The sequence below is a fragment of the Amphiprion ocellaris genome, chromosome 7 (assembly GCF_022539595.1).
Source record: "Amphiprion ocellaris isolate individual 3 ecotype Okinawa chromosome 7, ASM2253959v1, whole genome shotgun sequence".
Taxonomy (NCBI): domain Eukaryota; kingdom Metazoa; phylum Chordata; class Actinopteri; family Pomacentridae; genus Amphiprion; species Amphiprion ocellaris.
In genome coordinates this window covers 18,603,279-18,618,277 of record NC_072772.1, presented here as the reverse complement: position 1 = coordinate 18,618,277, position 14,999 = coordinate 18,603,279, and the positions used below count along the sequence as shown (strand labels likewise).

Sequence of the window (14,999 nt, the reverse complement as noted above, 5' to 3'; positions counted from 1 at the left end):
AAGAAGACTTCAATAAACTCCCTCCATCCCCTGGACACAACATATTTTATTACCATGTTAAATCTTTTTTTTTTTTTTTTTTAATTAAATGTTTTTGAGTTTTAATCATAGTTTTTTCTCTTTGCTTGTTTAGTTTTGTCATCTGTGTAAAAGGTGCTAAACAAATAAAGTTGAATTGATAAACTGAATAATTGACTAACTCATGATTGTGACAACAGAAGTATTTTCATTGTGATTTAAGGGTTTATTTCATTTTTAAGGTTGGGGTTAAAATCTTGAGAGAAAAAAAGATTAAAGAAATAAGCTACATAACAAAAAGCAATTAAATCAAACAAAAAAAATTAATACAATAAAACTTTTAAAAAGTTTTATTATTAAAAAGATTTAAGAAATTTAAGATGTAATTTTCTAATTAAACAATTAATTTTTTTATTAAATGTTTTGTCTTTTTAAAGGTTTAATAATCTAATTAAATGTTTTGCATTTTTTAAAATGCGTAATATTCTTTAATTTTATTTTTTAAATGTTTAATTATGGAAAATATTTTATCTGTAATTTTTAATATTTGTATTTTTAAAATTTTGTTTAATTTCATAATGACATGTATTGTATGTTGTTGAATTATCTAATTCAATATTTTGTCTGTTTAATAGAGTTGAACATTAAATACAATTAAATTATATGTACATATACCACCTTTTAATGTTTAGTTTTCTTTTTAAATGCTTCATTGTATTTTCTGTTTAATTCCTATTTGAAGTTTTATTGTCTTTATGATGTAATTTTCTAATTAAACATTTAATTTTTTAATTAAATGTTTTGTCTTTTTAAGGGTTTAATAATCTGATTAAATGTTTAGCATTTTTAAAAATGTTTAACATTCTTCTTGTTTCATTGTATTCTTTAAATGTTTAATGATGGAAAATACTTCATCTGTAATTTCTGATATTTGTATTTTAAAAATTCTGTTTAATTTCATAACGACATGTATTGTATCGTGTTGAATTATCTCATTCCATATTTTGTCTGTTTAATAGTATGTAATGTAATTTAATGTTTAACTCTATTAAACAGACAAAATATGGAATGAGATAATTCAACACGATACAATACATGTCGTTATGAAATTAAACAGAATTTTTAAAATACAAATATCAGAAATTACAGATGAAGTATTTTCCATCATTAAACATTTAAAGAATACAATGAAACAAGAAGAATGTTAAACATTTTTAAAAATGCTAAACATTTAATCAGATTATTAAACCCTTAAAAAGACAAAGCATGGGTACCCATATAGCTCAACGGGTTAAGCGGGTGACCAATGTACAGGGGCTGGTCCCTGATACAGTGTCCCGGGTTCGAGTCCCGCTAGTGGCGTTTTGCTGCAAGTCTTCTCCCGACTCTTCTCCCCTGTTTCCTGTCTGTCTCTCACTACACCTATCCAATGTAAGGCCAAAAAAGACAAAACATTTAATTAAAAAATTAAATGGTTAATTAGAAAATTATATCTTAAAGACAATAAAAGTTCAAATAGGAATTACACTGAAAATACAATGAAGGATTTAAAAAGAAAATTAAACATTAAAAGGTAGTAAAACATTTAAAAAGAAAAACCTTAAAGATTTAATCGAAACATTAACAGACTGTCTGAAGGTTCAAACTAACAGAGAACTACTCAAGAACTTTTGAGATTTCAGTCCTCAGACTGTGTGAAGGTTCAAACTAACAGAGAACTACTCAGGAACTTAGAAGATATCAGTCCTTGGACTGTCTGGAAGTTCAATCTAACAGAGAACTACTGTGGGACTTAGAAAATTTCAGCCCTCAGACTGTGTGAAAGCTCAGGTCCTGAGGACTCGGGAGGTCTGGAGGCTTTGAAAGTCTTGGAACTGAGGGTTCAACCCTCCAGCACAAAGGCTAAAGTCCAGCCTCCTGAGAAAAACGATCGAGTCGAGACTCAAGTTAAAAAAAACTCGAAAATGGCAAAAAAAATAGATGATAAATGCGCAAAAAAAAAAAAAAAAAAAGTATCGCGCGCAGCTTAGAGGGAACAGTGGTCCCAAAACTGTTGATAAATTATTTCTCAATAAAACCTCATAACCAGTTACATAAGCACACCCTCTTTACTGACCTCTTTACCAATAAACCCCAAGACATACTTTGCCAAAATCCATAATAATCCATAAAATCTTTATTTACACCAGCCCCATGTGAAAATGACATCAGTCTGTATTTATAGAGCACATCTCATGAATGTAGCAGCACCGTTTAAATGTTTCATAACACAGAATATAAGCAAAGAGTATATAGGGATACAGACAAACATGGGAAATAAGAAACGTGCTCTTCAATAGTTATTGTCATTATTATTACTAGTAATATTATTTTTGTGTCCACTAGAACCCATACAATCATCTAGTGTAGTCAAACAGGAATGTGTGCATGGCGAATCAAATCCAAAACAATCCATGAACCAACGACCACGTCTTGATTGCACTTCATATTATTGACCACTAGATGTCCTACTCGAGCACTGTGTGTCATTGAGGCCTCGAGTAATGAACCATGTTTTGAATGAAGTGTCGAAGCTTCAACAAAGCCTCGATCAGCCATCACTACCCATCGGCGTCGCCGTTCCAATGCCCGGCGATCACGTTTGAGAAGAAAGGTAATTATCAAAGACGTTTGGATACTTAACAGTAAACGTGTTAGCGTTAGCTTAGCTACTTAGCTTTGATTACTTAGCGGTTAAACACGCGCAATAAGTTGATGATCATATCTATGCTTATCTTTTTAGATGTTTTTAGATGTCACCCCGCCCTCTGCCCGTGACATGCTCGGCTCTCAACTCTGGCCAAGTCTGGCCCAGCAACCAGTTGGTGCCCGAAAAAGCCCCAGTTTTTGGAGCCCGGAGCCGCAGCTCCGGTGGTGGAAAGACAAAAAACCGGTGCCAAGTCGGGCACTGGCTCCCACTCCGAACGGGCTCCACCCCGGTCGAAAGCCCCTAAAAGACAGCTTGAGGCAAGAAACAGCAGCTGGACCGGGATCTGGCTAAGTGCAGGTGGTTTAGCATTTAGTGCTACGAGTACGTGGACAGCAGCAGTACAGCTCAGCTGATGATGTTTATCCGAATGGTGTTTGATGATTTCTCCACAAAAGAAGAATTCATGATACTTTTGCCCCTGCAGACAACAAAGAGGGGAAATGACATCTACAACGCGGCGAAAAGTTTCTTCGTGGAGAAAAATGGCGGGCTTCATTGCACGATGCAGAGGTGATCCAGACTTCCCAACATTCCTACATTACCACTGCATCATTCACCAGCAGGCCATATGTATGTACAAAAGTGGCCGGATTTGATCATGTGATGACTCGTGTCGTGAAGATCATAAATGGCTCCAAAGCCAAACAACCAGGACATTGAAGGTGCTGCTGGAGGAGCTGTTAGCTGAACATAGTGACCTGTTACTACACACAGAAACACCATGGATCAGCAGGGGACCAGTTTTGCAGCGTTTTTTGTCACTGTTGGCCGAAATCAAAGAGTTCATGCAGTCCAAAGGGGAAGACACCTTGCTGCTGGAGGACACTGAGTGGATTCTTGCCCTTGCATTTTTAACGGACATCACTGGGAAACTGAACCATCTGAACTGTGAGCTGCAAGGTAAAAGTAAGACTGTTGCTGACATTATAAGTGCTGTAAACGCATTTAAAGCTAAGATGAACATTTTCTCTGTGCATTTACAGAGGAAAGAAGTGCGGCACTTTCCCTCCATACAGTCATTGTTGAATGACAATGCTTGTGCATCTGGGGCTTTTGACAAAGCAGTGGAAAAGTACTCCCAAATCATAAACGGACTGGGAGAAGAGTTTGAGAACAGGTTTTGTGACTTTGATCAACTTGAGTCATGTGTGTCATTCATTTCAAATCCTTTCATGCAAGTAGACATGACATGCATTGCTGAGGAACTAAGTGCTGTATTCAGCCTGGATGCTGGACAGGTGGAGATGGAAATCCTAACGTTGCAAAATGACCTTCACCTCAAAAGCCATCAGTCTGCACCAAACTTTTGGTGTGTTGTGGACACAGAAAGGTACGATGGTGTATGTACAGCAGCTATGAAAGTTGCCTGCCTTTTTGGTTCAACTTATCTCTGTGAATCAGCCGTTTCTCAAAGGAACTTCATCAAGAACAAACACAGAACACGCCTTACTGATGCACATCTACAAGACTGTCTCAGAGTTGCAGTGTCAAATTATACACCAGATCACAGTACTTTGGTGAACAGAATGCAACGCCAGGCTTCCCACTAACAGACATTTACAGGCAAAGAAAGAGATGACATATGCTGTCATTCAAAACACTGAGCCATTATACAAAAATGTGAAAAATAATTTGTTGGAAACATTTAATGATTTATTGTTATGATCTGTTAAAATGCTGCAGATTTGGTGTTTAGTATGAATTTAATAGGATTCATTTCAAAATGTGAAAGTTGTTTTTTTTCCTTACATAACTGATAATTTGTACAAACATAGGATAGTTTGCACAAATGAAGCATGATTTGAAGATATGACAGTTAATGATTTCCTAAAAATGTTTGAAGTGACAATTTGCACAAAAAATCTAACTGGTGTGATTTTGAACAAAATGCTGCAAATATGCTGATTCATCCAAAACTGCCAAGAAAAATATTTACAAAAATTTCAGAGATGGGATACTTCTGACTTTCAAATGTTGGAACCGATTAACAGAAATAAATAATGTTGCATGGTTATCTATATCTGTTTCCTACCATCATTGTTATGGAAAGCATTGTTAATTGTTATTGAAAGCAATAATTAACAGAAATGCGATCAGACGGTCTCTTTACATATTATTACTATCATTATTCTTATCATTAAAATGTGTTGATGCAAGTTTGCTATTGAGGAAGTTTGTATCAAGTTGCCCTTCGTACTACTCAGTACTCTTGAAGTTGCTCTCAGGTTCAAAAAGGTTGGTGACCCCTGGCCTAGATGGTGTAACTAGCGGACTTGTGTTTTTGTTTTATCAAATGATTTTAGAAAGAATGGTTTAATAGTACAGAATCCTGACGGCACAGTTAAGTCAAAGTTCACAGGTGTCATCCAAACAGTCATAAAGATCATGGATTAGAATGATACACAACCAGAATTTAAAGTGTTGCTATCAGGGAGCAGGGTCCGGTTGCTAAACTGAACTGGTTTCAAGAGATTAAATAGCAAAAAGTAGGACAACTATATGTTTGTACACTGTAATTTACATATCTATTAGTATTTATTATCAGGTTTTATTATATCTTTCTATTTTCATCAGTCTAGTTTATCCATCAGGGGCTGCACAGTGGCTCAGTGGTTAGCACTTTCTCCTTGCAGCTAAGGTTCCTGGTTCGTGTCCCAGTCTGGGATCTTTCTGCATGGAGTTTGCATGTTCTCCCTGTGCATGTGTGGGTTTTCTCCAGGTTCTCCAGCTTCCTCCTACAGTCCAAAAACATGCTGAGGTTAATTGGTGATTGTTATTTGTCTCTATATGTAGTCCTGTGATAGACTGGTGACCTGTCCAGGGTGTCTCCTGCCTTCACCCTAAGTCAGCTGGGATGGACTCCAGCTCCTCCACGACTATGAGTATTAAGCGATATAGTTGATGGATGGATAGTTTATCTGTCAATCTAGTTTTCTTGCCTCCTATTTAACTGAATCGCTGGTTTGAATACATCATTAACAAAACCAATGCCAGCATTTTCCTTGTTGGTTGCAACTAGACATACCAAAGAAAGCCGTACATCATAACAGTGCACTTATGAATCAGCTTCAATCTTAGCTTGTATTTGTATGGATCATCTATCTTATCATACATGTATCCAACTGTGTGCTATATGTTCCTTGTTCCCCACCCTCCTCTTCCCTCATCCCTCCCCCTCTTCCCTCATCCCTCCCCCTCTTCCCTTCTACCTCTCTACTTCTTCTGTCCCTCTCAACCCCCCACATAAAGAACCGGGTTCTGCTCAAGGTTTCTTCCTTGTTAAAAGGGTTTTTTTCTTGCCACTGTCACATGTTCATCACATACACTTTGAGTGGGTAGGCTCTGTTTCCTTCAAAGTTCACCAAATTAAAAGACCCTTGTAAATATAACAGCTTTTTATGCCATAAGAAATTTTGACATGGAAAAGAAAGGATGTAAACCTTCAAATCAAATAATGCTTCCTTTGTTTATGAGCATCACCAGTGCATGTACTGTATATACAGCATACCACTGTGTATAAGCAAATGTCTGATTTATAGGAGCTTTTCTGTCAATTCACTCTTTGTATTTTGGATTTAATCACTGCTTAAGTGGCTCATCAAAGGCCTCCATATCTCCATAAAACTGTTGTCTTTTAAACAGCAGCTTGAAATGGAAAAACCCTGGTATTTTAAAGCAGTTTAAGTAGTAGTTTATCAATTTACTGCTGCACTAGCTGGAACAAATTGAAGCAGCAGTTGCTGAGATAACCTTAGTGCTTGTCTCAGGTATGATTCATGCTTCAAAAAAGTGTGTTGCATGAAGCACATATAAACATGCTGCCAGGAAAAAGAAAGGATCATTCTCTCTCAGTCAGACAGTTGAGAAGCAGCGAGGATGGAAGCTCCCCTGGGATGTGTTTCAGCACCATATGCTCTCCTCTGCCGTTGAAACTCTCTAACGCCAACTGTTGCACTGCACTGACCTTTCACCCTACAATTCATATGCAGTCACAGCTGAAATCCTCCCTCTCGTCAGATTGTTTTTTGTCCTTTTCCACTCTAAAACTAAGTCTGTTAATTTGGTCAGACCGTCATCTGTCGTTTTCAGTCAGCAGACTGTGGTGATGTGCAGGGGTTTGATGGAGAGAGGTGTTCCCACAGTCATTACCTCATTCCTCATGCGTATAATCCCACCAAAAACACAATCACTCCTACTACTGTGAGTTTTTTAAAGCTCAGGTGAAATTTTTCCGAAAGATTTCAGTTGAGTCGTGTGTGTGATTATGGGATTTCAGTTTAATTTGGCTGAGAATCCTTAAAACAATCTTATACACCTTCTTCTTCTCAAAAGTAAACACTTTGGGGATAAAAGCTACACAGCACTTAATTAAGGATAGCCATATTATAGACCATATTATTAGAGAGGATGAGGCAGACAGAGAATGAAAGTGATAGATGGACTTAGATCATGGCTACACATGGAACGGGCAACAGTCATAATTCAGAGACCAAAAGATCGGAGGAGCTGGAGGGAAATGATCGCCTACACTGAATGGCATGGCACTTGATTGATTGATATTACACAACTTCCTTAGTTCAAATGAGCAAAAAAGTTTAACAAGTATGCTTCTTGTAGATGTTTCCTTGCAGCCCTGCATCCTTTATATTGAAACACAGAGCGAAGCATTTAAATAATATTTTTTGTGTTTGAACAGTGTACAAACTGTAAAGCCTGATGCTTCTTTAGAACCAAAACCAAGACTGATTGTTAACAGTCGGCTACAGTAAACACTGACAGTGTGAAAAGAGATTAGAGACGACGGATACAATTAACGCAGCTAAGAATAGTACAGATAACTTTTCCTTGGTGCCTTGAGATAGGGCATTTTTAGTTGTCTTTTTTACATTAGATTAACTTATTTGATTTGATTTCTAAAATAAATTCAAAACACTACAGTTTCTTAAAAAAGATGTATAAAATGTAGCATTTATTTGACCTTTATTTAACTAAGCAAAAATGTTTGAGAACCAGTTCTAATTTACAGACATGACCTGGCCAACTTACTTACTTTATCCTTAATTGTTTGACATGTTTTAGTAGCATTTGAAATGTTCAACAGAACTGGTAGACCTCAGTTCTGGACAATGTGACAAACCATGAGACACGTTGTTGTTTATGATTTGTCTAGAATCCACTGTTTATACATTTCGGAAGACAAACATTTAGTAATTTACAGGCAACTACAGTTTTGGTTAATGTTTAATACCATGGCAACCATAGCAGCACTACATAAATACAGTATATTGTTGGAAAGTCACATCAAAGTGTTAACAGTAAAAATCATATTCCACTACAGAGTACCATAATCAATTTCACTATAATTGTTTACCAGAGTTACAGCAGTAAAAATACAGTAAATACTGGCGGCCATTGCTGCCAGTATATTACAGGAGTATATTTGTTACTCAATGAAACTATGTTAGAGATATTGGAAATATGGATACTTCTAGACTTCTATTTAGCTACAAGTTGACATAAAATTTGAAAGTCTGTGATGAGTGATGGTGGCTATAACTTCATTTCATAAAAAAGGCTGATCAGAGATGTGCCAACCAGCCTTCAGTATAGGCATTTAAAGGTCAAACATGTATTATGTATGTGTTTGTCTTTGTGGGGAAGGTGCGTGTCTTGGACATTATTAGTAAGGGGATACTCTGCATAGAGCAATGCAGCAAACGAAACAGCAGAATAAACCTAGATTAAGAACTGCTAAAGACTTTAATGTCCTCTTGGACACTGGCAAGAGACTGCATAATGAGATTTTAAAAAATGTGCTGGTGGTAGAATACTTTAAAAAGTCTGCACATATTAATTACTGTCTGTCTGCAGTTGAAGTAAGAAATCTGGTGAAACAACTTGCCGTCACCCACAGTACTCAAGTCCCCTTGTAATGGTCAGGACTTCAGCAAACCAGCTCTGACTGGTTCAAACCAGAGGCTACTAGTCGTGCTTTTTTAACTCAGTGAAATCTGGGCTGCAGATGAAATAAGGGTGACCACAGTTCACAGACCAGGCAGACTTGTTGCCTGGCAGGATTTTAAAAATCTGGGTCCCTCACGTCCACAAGCGATGGTCACTCATTGCTGTTCCATGTGCAGCTTCTGCAGCAGAGAGCAGCTTTCCACCACATTAAACAAACTTGAGGCACCATTTCATGATGAAGGAGGCGGAGCACTTCCTTTAATTTTTAAAACACTTCAGGGTGACTGCAGTGTTAAACCCAGGGGTGTCAAACATACGGCCCGTGGGCCAAAACCGGCCCGCCAGAGGGTCAAATCACGCCTGCGGGATAAATTTGCAAAAAGATGCCAAGTCTTAGAAGCAAATTCAGCAGTGAGTGAGCCTGCTGAATGTAAAATGCTGCTTCAGACATTTCTGCACTATGAAGAATAAAGTTCTGAGAAAGTGAATGTTTACTGTGAAAATATTTAAAGAGAATGAACACTGTGAAGTATAATGTCAGTCAGCAGCTTCAGTACAAAAGACATTGGTGGAACCCTATTGTTCATGCACTGCCACAACTTTTATGCATTTTTTATGTATACATTTTACACAGACAGTATTATACATTTAAAATGCCTTGTAAAATACAAATTTTACTGATCCTTCTTCCTTAATAGTTCCCACTTTAGTTTGTATAATGTGATGAGTCAGGTGGTCAGGATTACTGTATGGATGTTAATTTAAAATAATTTCTACATCTTGACAACTTGTTTTGATCATAAGCCAAGAACTGTATTGTCCAGTTCCACATGTCTGTAACTGAATGTTTTGTGCCTTTGTAGACATTCAGTGATCTGTATGCTGTGATGTGTAAATGACTAACTGAGGCATAATATATTTATGTTGAAATTGCACTTTTTTTTCTTGGGAAATTTCCTGTTGTTCATAATGTTTTGAAGAAAGGTAGTTCATTAAATGTGAACATTTTCAGAATGTACTTTTTTGCACTAAAGCATAGGGAAACATTTGGAGTTGAGTTTATTTATGGGTTATTATGCTGTGGCTGAATGTGGACTAAGATGAATTTGACACCCCTGGTTTAACCGAAATCCTTTTCAGACACCATTTATCAGCTTTTCACAGCTTCATTCGGACATACCCACCACAGAGAGCCGTGTATGCAAGCAATGTTTGTAATTCACATGATAAAGGACAGTACACCAAGTGATGTACATAATAATTAATAAAAGATTAAATCTGAATCAACAGCAGCTCTTCAAACTGTCCAAATAACTGGCAGCCTAGTTAACTGTTATGTATACGTGATTTTATTTAAAAAAATAGGCCTTGAATTATATTCCTTTGCAGACACACCTGTAGACAACACACATGCTTAGTTGCTGTTATACTATTTTCTGCCACCTTCGAGTCCATTTGGAGGACATGTTCTATACATGTGCAGTAGAGTGGTGTCTACATATTCTAAGCATGTGTACTACTGTTCTTGTAGCATAACAAGGTTCAAGCATATGGGTTCTCTAAAGCATCCTGAGACAATTTGAATTGTAATTGGCACTATATAAATAAAACTGAATTGAACTGAATAACAGGTGCTTGGACACAAAATTTGGGCTTCTCCCAGACGCAGGCAAAGAGATCTTTGTGGAAGAAAAAAATTAAACCATGCAGACCTAGTGGACCATTACGTTCGAACGGGATGCAGAAAGTACAACACTGGCCTCAAGCTTTTTCTCTTTCACATTTTTACAGTTTTCTTGTTTATGAGTTTGTAACTCTTCATGTATATTTGTTGGAACGGACAGATATACTATTAAATGTTCAATTTTTGTAGTTCTTATTTGAATTAAGTGTGGAAGTTGATTCTTTTGATTGCTTAATGTTTTGTAACTGCAGAATTTTACCACCATAATGGGGCGGTAAATTTCTGATTGTCATTTCAGAGGACACCGTGGACAGGTCACCAGTCTATCACAGGACTACATATAGAGACAAACAATCACACTCACGTTCACACCTACGGACAATTTAGAATCACTAATTCACCTCAGCATGTTTTTGGACTGTGGGAGAAAACCCACACATGCACAGGGAGAACATGCAAACTCCATGCAGAAAGATCCTGGGAAGGCCGGGACCCGAACCGGGAATCTTCTACCTGCAAGAGGAAAGTGCTAACCACCGAGCCACTGTGCAGCCCTGGTGAGTTCAGCATAACAATATTTATTCTACAGTAGATCAACTTCATTTAGGCCTGCTGAGCTGACATAATTCAAAGTCCTCTGCATTTTTCAATGAATTCTGTTAGGAAGGGACAACTACATGTGCTCTAGATATTGGATTTGTATCACCAGAAACCCCCCTGACATCTACGCCTATGACAGTCATTAAAACTTGCTCATGAAGTCAGAACAGCTCCACACTGAAGAAAGAGAATTGTTAAATTAACTTCAATTGGTAACATGTAATTGAATGAAGTTTGACCAAATAAAATGAACAAGTAGTATTAGTGCCACTGCTTCGTACTTAAATCACCAGATTCCTCTCAAATGAACAGTTCACATTGCTGCAACTTATTTATAGGGAAAGTCAACTTGAACGGTCCGTGTACGGATCTGGTAATTGGATTTTCCGTTCTGAAACGGGTATTGAAAAACAAAAAATGAGTGGTTATTTGATTTTCATTTTAAAATACAAAAATTAAAATTGAAATACAAGGCCTTTTTCCTTTTCATGATCAAAAATGGATATACGATTTTTTTTTAAATGCTTTTATTTTCGTTTTATATTTAGAATAACAACAAAGTAAAATCAGTAAGAGACAGAAACGAAAAGGTCCGTTTTTTCATTTTCTGAGACCGGAAGTGGTCATCAGCGTGTGGAGCCAAACGACAACAAGATTCTCAGAGGGCGGAGCCAGAGAGCAGTGATGGGTCAAACCATAGATAACATAGACAGCGCGCTAGCGTATCTAGTCTGTGTATATCTATGGTCGGCACGTCTGGTAGCATCTCTGGCTGCTGTTGACCTTGTTTTTGGAGTAAAACACGGTAAGAAGATAAATACTTCTAACCAGTAGCGTTGTTTTGTTGTACGTTAAGTCGGCGACTTGTGAAGAGTTGTGTTTTGTCGTGTTTGAGCAGTTGGTCCGGACGCGTTAGCTAGCTAAGAGGCTAAGTTAGCTAGCGGGCTAATTAACACAGGTGGCTAACTTACCGCTGAACACCTGTGTTAGTTGCTGCTGCAGCTGTCCTCATTATTAGAATGACCTTCTCAACCTGTATTTCTCTGCTGTGTATTTTAGCTTTTAAAAAAGTTATTTTACTTTAAGGTTAACTGAAACCCGTTCAGCTGCACTGAAGTTTAACATTCAGCTGGTTTGAATTAAACCGCGCTTAACATTGCGCAACATTACGTCTGAATCTCCATAATTTCATTAAATTCCTTCTCTCTTCCACTGCTCAAGTTCAATCCAGTATATAAAATGACATTAATAGTGAATAAACTAACAACCAGCCATTGTATTTATTTATTATTGCATGTATTTGTAGTAAAACATGAGTTGAAACATCCTACTTTTGGATCTAGAACTGCACAAACCGTTCATTTTCAGTCACCTGATGAGTGAAACTCCCCTTTTTATGTGAGGTTGAAGCAGAAAGTCTGAGTTAACAAAGAAAGTTGTTTATAATTTGCGATACCTGTTATCTCTGACTGAGGCTTTAGTTTTTGTTGAGCTGATTTACACGTAGAAACTTTGTTCAGGAAACTTTCTCAGTAGCTCAGAGGACAGGCTGCTTTTTACACAACCTTGTAAGAGAATGTCTGTCAATGCTTTCAGCAGAATTTAGAAACACAACACTTCCTAAACAGATATTTTGAGGCTGTGAGGTTGAACGTTTGAGAGTATATCAGTGTGTTTGTTTGTGGTCTTTCTGTTTCTAGGTGGAAGCTGAATTAGTGAGGATGACTCCTGCTCCTGTCATCTCTAAGCTCCTCACACATCTTTACCTGCACATGAGGAAAATCACTCCTGTAGAATGCAGGTATGTTTGTCATTATTATAAAAAGATGTTGCCTGGTGACCTGTCAGAAACCCATTATACAGAGTCAGCCAAAATAATGTTTACACACATCAGGAAAAGAAAAACTTGCATAAATATTTCAATACCAAATTTATTCAGACATCAAGAGATTAATGAAAGTTATCTTTGGCCACTACAATTACAAGAAATGCTCAAAGTGGTGGCCACTGGCTTCCAGACAGGCAGCTGGCATCAAGGACTGCTGTTGCCATGGAGACTAGGGGGTTGTTTGTCCTGCAGTGTTTAGGTGGTGGTACATGTCAAACATCCACATGAATGTCAAGGTTTCCCAGCAGACCGTTGCATTAGAACAAGATGATGGATGTTGTTCTCTTCAGCTGTCAGTGGTCAGAATGTTGTGGCTGATCAGTGGATCTGTCTGCCTTTACTCTGACATCCAGAGTTATACAAAAGTGTAGTATGTGTGCAGTGCAGAAGAGATTTACTTTATCGTATGCATTTTTTTTTTTTTTTTTTTTTTTTAAAGGGAGAGCATTTTTTTATCCACCTGAAGAAGACCTAATCTTTCCCTTCAAAGGATAGTTAATAATTACTACAGCTTCCATAGTGGTCCCATCAGAGAAAATCATATCCATATACAGATTTTTATTAATTCCAGGGCTGGTTCAGTAAAGATTATAATAATAACTACATCTGATAATTCTTTGTTGCAGTTGGAATTTTGCAGCCTGAGAGATGGTTGACAAGGTTTGCAGTTCTTGTTTTAGCAAAATATGTTATAATAGAAGGTCTTCATTGTCATTGTACATGAAATTATCTGCAAACCAGCAAAGTGTATCAGTCTGAGGTATCTAAAAATAAATAAATAAAGAAAAATGCTTCTAAAGCCAGTAATAAACAGAATATTTTGAGGGAATATTCTAAAAAGGAAAGAAAAGCTCCATTCTCACTCTTCTCAGGATAAACTGTCATTAAAATTGACTTTAAATTTAGCTTCAACATGAGATAAAAACATTTACTTTCATTACTGATGTTGTCAAGTTTTAATAAAGTTCATGCTACTTTTATAAGATGATGAAAGTGAATAAATTGTATTTCTGTGATCTGTGTTTGATTTCTGTCTTTTCTCCTGTCATCCAGATGTTCAGAGGGAGATGATGCCACATCTGGTCCAGCTGATGGAAGGTCTTGAAGTTCTCTGACTGGCCTCGACTGAAGATGGTCGTCTCACTGGATTTAAGGTTCAGATGCTCAGTAACAAACTCCACCAATGTGCCAACAGGGAAGCTTTAGGTTTATTAAATGTTGCTATGAAGGTATCACTGTTTTTCTTTGTGAATGCAATGTACTCCAACTGAAAGTTGAATTAGAACTTAGAAGTAAATCCTTCCATCTGAAAGGATTTAGTTGCATTAATAACCTCATAACATTCTAATTTTTCTTCCAGTCTTGGTTGAAAATAGAATCTCTGTATTGATTCAGGTAAAAACTGAACTTCACAGCATGTTGGAGCAAAACAACCAGATGAAAACTGTGATGGTGTTGGATTGTCAGACCGTAATGTTGCAGCTCAAAGCAGCTTTTCTAGCTCAGTTCATTCTGACATTCAGCTATGAATCAACACAGCAGATGGTGATCCATGCTGTGGAAGTCTCACATCTCCTGATTTAATGGAGCTGCTTTGCACTTTTTACACAGTTTATTCACCAACACTTTATTTAATAAAAGTCCCATCTAGTTTTTATGAGGAATGTGATGTTTTAATTTCTCTGTGAATAACTGCAGTCTAATGCAACAGCTGGAGTTGTAACATCTGTCCTGATATTGATCATGAAGTATTGATCAGAATACTTATGGTTAGCAGTCATCCCTGAAGTTTTACATTAAAATCTTTACTTGTGTTGTGAACTTTGGTAAGAAGCAGAAACGTTAGCGTTGCCATGGATACATGAGTGTTAAATTCTGTCCATGTTTCCATTTTGGGAAATTCAGTCCAGTTCCAGAATGTGGAGGAATTTAGTCTCAATCACAGACAACAAATATTATCTGAAAGTCGGGTTATTGTTGTTTATCAGCACAATACAAAAAGATTAATGTTAGAAATATTCCAGTTAAGACTCTAGAATATCATGATTTATGTAAATTTACCTCAATAATATGAATGTTCAGGTTAAGATTGTACA

At 37.0% G+C, this 14,999-nt stretch overlaps 1 long non-coding RNA gene across 1 annotated transcript; it reads left to right on the top strand.

Annotated features, from left to right (window-relative positions):
• Positions 1 to 11,722: 11,722 nt before the first annotated feature.
• On the top strand, positions 11,723 to 14,567 carry LOC129349218 (uncharacterized). The gene is made up of 3 exons (XR_008602138.1): positions 11,723 to 11,820; positions 12,716 to 12,816; positions 13,957 to 14,567. It is a non-coding gene; the product is annotated as an uncharacterized LOC129349218 (long non-coding RNA).
• Positions 14,568 to 14,999: the final 432 nt, after the last annotated feature.